We start from the raw sequence: 4,365 nt of genomic DNA, 5'->3' as shown, positions 1-4,365 counted from the left end.
GTTTTTTTCTCTTCAATTCCCACCTCTGGCAAACAGCTCATGCCACAAAGAGAAGGCAGACAGCAGAGCTGGARGAGCAAAAGTGCTATAAAATATGTGACAGTGAGTGATGCGGAAAGAGGTAGACGGGGAAGTGAGTGTTGGTAACACTTTTGAGGATCAATCAAGTGCTTGCCTTTTTGCTATCGCTTGAACTGTGGTGTCACTCCTACAGGACTTTAGACAACTGTTTGTTGGAGCACTTACAAAATCCAGCAGTTTCTCTTTTCAGGTATGAATGAAAAATAGCAAATAGCGGAAGAATAAATTGCTTATTCCACATAAAAAAGGCTGGCTGAGTTTGGCTTGATATAAAACTTCCTTCACACAATACAAGATTGCTTGTGCACTGAGAAATCTGATGGGCTGTCAGAATTTAGATCCAAACTGACTGTGAGGTGTACTGGGACCTTGGTTATACAATTAAGTCAGAGGGAACAGAATTCTTCACAGTATTATCCAGTTCATATATAACTTGAGGTTTGTCCTCTAATAGTTATTTAGGATGAGCTAAATCATTTGTCTCTCCACTGACTACAGAAGGAACCTGGACAGCTAACTTGGAATAGACAATCAATTTTTTGATAGCTCACATTAGGAGAGGTGGAACCGACGTGTAGTATATTTCATATAACCAGTATCCTACTAAAATTTATTTTTCAGAATTAAATTTAAAGAGTGGAGGAGAATTTTGCCAGTAAGRTTTGAAAATAGACAGACACTTAGCAAGGTAGAGACAAAACAACGATGTTCCTGCCTGAAGGTGACAGAAGGGWGAGGGCCTGCATTCAACAGCAGCCAGATTGTATTCCGGGTGGGGCAGAGGGAGGGGAGCAGGARGGAGAAAAGGCTTTTAAAAGTCTTATTCCATATGTTTTTGAATAATCGAAAGTATGTCAGGGGGGATAAAAAACCAAAACACTAAACCAACAAAACCCAACCCTATGTGGCTGCACTCTCCAGCTGACTCTGTGAGGCACTGAAGCCTTTTAAACTCAGTTTACAAAGATTCAGCAGACAAATCTTGGACAGATTCACAGTAAGGAGTTTACATYTCTCATCTCTAAGGTAAACCTAGGTCTGTCATAAACATACCAGTTTATGCTGCCACTGCCAGTGCTTCTCCTGGTAGTAGAGGCTCTACAGTGTCACTTGGTATCATTGCTTATCAAGAATGAAATAAGGATGATTAAAGGACAGGAAAGGAAAAAAGTGGATGAAAAGCACCATCCAATCTAGTCAGGAGATAAAAATACTTAAATGTCTGAAAGGCAGTTACATTGCACCATTGGTTTAATTGGTCTACATATCAGAAAATTATCATTTACTTAGCAAGGAAGTGTTTATACGTCAGAGGCAGGATATGTCTTAGGCTGATAATGCAGAGTAAGAAATGCATAAGATTTTACAACCACAGGAAAGAAGACTAATAATGAGAAAGCAGATTARGTTTTTACAACTGAGAAATTATCTCCCAGCTACATTAAACTATTGCTTTGGAACAAAACTACACTGTGATGGTTCTTGTTTTCTAGAGACTGACACCATTCATGGCTGCAGCCAGGAGGAGAAATGCACCAACAGAGAGCTCCCTGTGATATAGTGGTCAGGAGACACCATTCAGATGCTGTGCTTCTGCCTGTATTCCTGCCAAAGTGTTGCAGGGTTAGCTCGGGAGATTTTTCAACAACTTTTRAATAACTTCAGCTTTTCCCTCCATGCTGCAGAGTCTGATAGCTATCTCGGCACCTTTGTGCCTGGCTGGCAAGGTTTTCTAGAAGGGAGGAGCAGACAAGTTTACAACTCTCAGGCTTCATTAAGTTCAAAGATTAAACTATGTGCAAATCCATGGACACTGTAGCTGAATGTTGACTTGTATCTGTGTATTGGCATTGCTATTTGTAGTCTGGCAGCTTCAGAACAGTCTATTCAAATTCCCTTGAGTAATCTGCTCAAGGAAAAGCTAAATACTTGAAGTCAAATCTAATTACCTCTGTGCAGGGTGGCTATCCGGCCAGCACTGTCCATTTTTGGTCTGTCTTGGACATTGTCACACCATTTCTTTACGTGCCCAACAGCAAATACATGAAATATGCAAAAGCAGCAAGATTAAAGCATATGTTCAAGATATTATACCTCATGTGCTTGCCATTGACAGCTTAATTTTCATGTTGGTGAGTTTTGTGATCTTGTTCACCAAAACCAGCATACAGAAATATGAAGAATTAATGCTTGCTTTTTTCCAGCTGATGTACTTTAGCTGAATTAATACAAGTAAGCACCAAAATTCATCCTTTTAGAACATCAAGTGTGACGTGAAATAAGCAAGTGAAAGTGCAGACCAGTTCTGAGCAGCCCCATAAAGGGGTGTATCCTGTTATTTCCACTGTTTGTCAGTAGGAACTGGARGTTCTGCTGAAATAAAAACTATTTGAGCAACCAAGGGGAATTTTTCAAGCCCAGCAGTTGAAATGTGTTACGCAATTGCATCTTTGCCTAACCCTGCCTCACAAAGCAGGCACAGTATTTGTCAAGATCATAAAGTACCAGAATTTTAGAGCTCAGAAGTCCCAAATTCCAGCCTCCTCTTCTTTTGGTATGCTGCTTTCTGYAAAAAGAAAAATATTAAAAGGTTTTGAGAGGCTCCCCAGATTGACGTCTGCTGTTCGATACCCACCTAATGAGCTGCTTAACAACTGTTACCAAAATTAATGAGTCAAGTCACAGTTGTAATTACCATATTGCAGATCACAGTATTGTATTAGATTACCATGGACTTCTATTTAGGAATATTTACACCATGACGACTGTTTAAAATGTGCTTCAGTGTTTCAGCAGATTGCATTGCCTCATAGCCCACATTTATTAGGTTAGGCAGGAGTCRCAGGAGCCTTATCATGAATTCTTTGGTTCCAGCTTGCAGGGATCAATGAAGAGCTAATCTTAATGTTAAGAATATCCAGGTATTGAAAAATGCACAAATGTTAAAAGGAACTTAATCGTATGTGCAAACACACACAGCAAAGGAGCAAATATCTGGGTGATGAAAACAGCAGTCTGGGGCCAGCAGCAAATGGTTTACTATCAGAATATAACTGGACATATATTAATATAACTGGACATAAATTAGTATGATTTAACTCCTACTTCAGGAGAGAAGTGGAATGTTCAGAATTCAATGCTCCAGCAATTTAGGATAACCAAGCATAGTTTTCTTTACATAAAGCCATGACTTCTTCTCTGCAGAAAGAGGTARGAAACAGTTCTACACAACGATATCCTATACATTATCTTGAAAAGGCTGTAATTTTACCTTTGTCTTATTTCACTCTCTGGTAATGAGCAAATTGCTCTTTGCTTTATGAAATCAGATGATGTGGAAATAGTGTTCTTGTGCATTTGTATTTAGCTCCTATTTGTTTACCACTAATAATGCTTCAGTAGGTAGCAGTATGTGTCTGTGTGAGTATGAATATTTTTATATATACATATATATATATATATTTAATATATTTATATTTAAATATATACAAGGCACCTGAGCAAGTGCAGCAAACCAGCTGTTCAAGGTCTGCCACTGTCCTCTAGAGCCAGATATCACAACAGGGAAACACTTCCAGGAGCCTCYCCTCCATTTGCCCAGCCCCATTCACCTCTCTGCAGCCCCCAGCACCTCACCATGTTTATGGAAGAGGGCTTGTCCATGCTACCCCTGCTCCTGTCCAGGCCATTGCCTACCAAAACCAGGATGTGCATCCATTGCCTGATGGATAACTTAGGGGGACCTGCAATGACTGAGCGTTTGGAGCACTTACCTTTGAATCTTGAAAGGGCAATTGCAGAATGGCTGRTCTCGTTCCCCCCATTTCCTTCTCCAGAGAGAGCCTGTTAGTACAGACAAATGAGGCAAGTCAGCAACATCCACCCAGGCAGGATATATGGAGCCAATTCAAGGGTAGGTGGGTAGCAGCTGCAGCCCTGCCAGTGAAATACTACAGTCGTTGCCATTGTGCAGTGAGTCATCAAGCCCCCTTTATTTACACCTTCATATAAGTGCTGGCAAACACTGATTTATGTGCTGAAAGCTGAGAACTGGGRTATGGGCATGTTAAAGGGAGAAACACGAGCACATGCATGCACTGACTAGCAACATATCTTCTGTTTGTCCAGGAGAATTTTAAGCCACGCAGACCTGAAACAGATTGACCTTTTATTACTTTGGAATTGAGGACAGATTTCCACTTTAAAGGCTCAATTATATTGCTGGGCTTGTTTGCTTTTTACGATTTTAGAGGATGCCATGGTAACTTGGGCAATGAAACTGAG

The 4,365-nt window shown here is 40.4% G+C and overlaps 1 long non-coding RNA gene across 1 annotated transcript in view; it reads right to left on the bottom strand.

Annotated features, from left to right (window-relative positions):
• LOC130572839 (uncharacterized) overlaps positions 1 to 3,918 on the bottom strand; it is a 22,271-nt gene extending 18,353 nt beyond the window's left edge. The window contains exons 1-2 of the long non-coding RNA XR_008965266.1: positions 3,855 to 3,918; positions 2,587 to 2,647 (exon numbers count right to left, since the gene is read on the bottom strand). This is a non-coding gene — a long non-coding RNA (uncharacterized LOC130572839). The remainder of the gene's footprint in view (positions 1 to 2,586; positions 2,648 to 3,854) is intronic.
• Positions 3,919 to 4,365: the final 447 nt, after the last annotated feature.

Source organism: Malurus melanocephalus, unplaced genomic scaffold, assembly GCF_030028575.1.
Source record: "Malurus melanocephalus ecotype Western Australia unplaced genomic scaffold, MMel_1.1 scaffold_43, whole genome shotgun sequence".
Taxonomy (NCBI): domain Eukaryota; kingdom Metazoa; phylum Chordata; class Aves; order Passeriformes; family Maluridae; genus Malurus; species Malurus melanocephalus.
The sequence above is the reverse complement of the archived record's forward strand: the minus strand, read 5'-3'. Positions and strand labels throughout refer to the sequence as shown.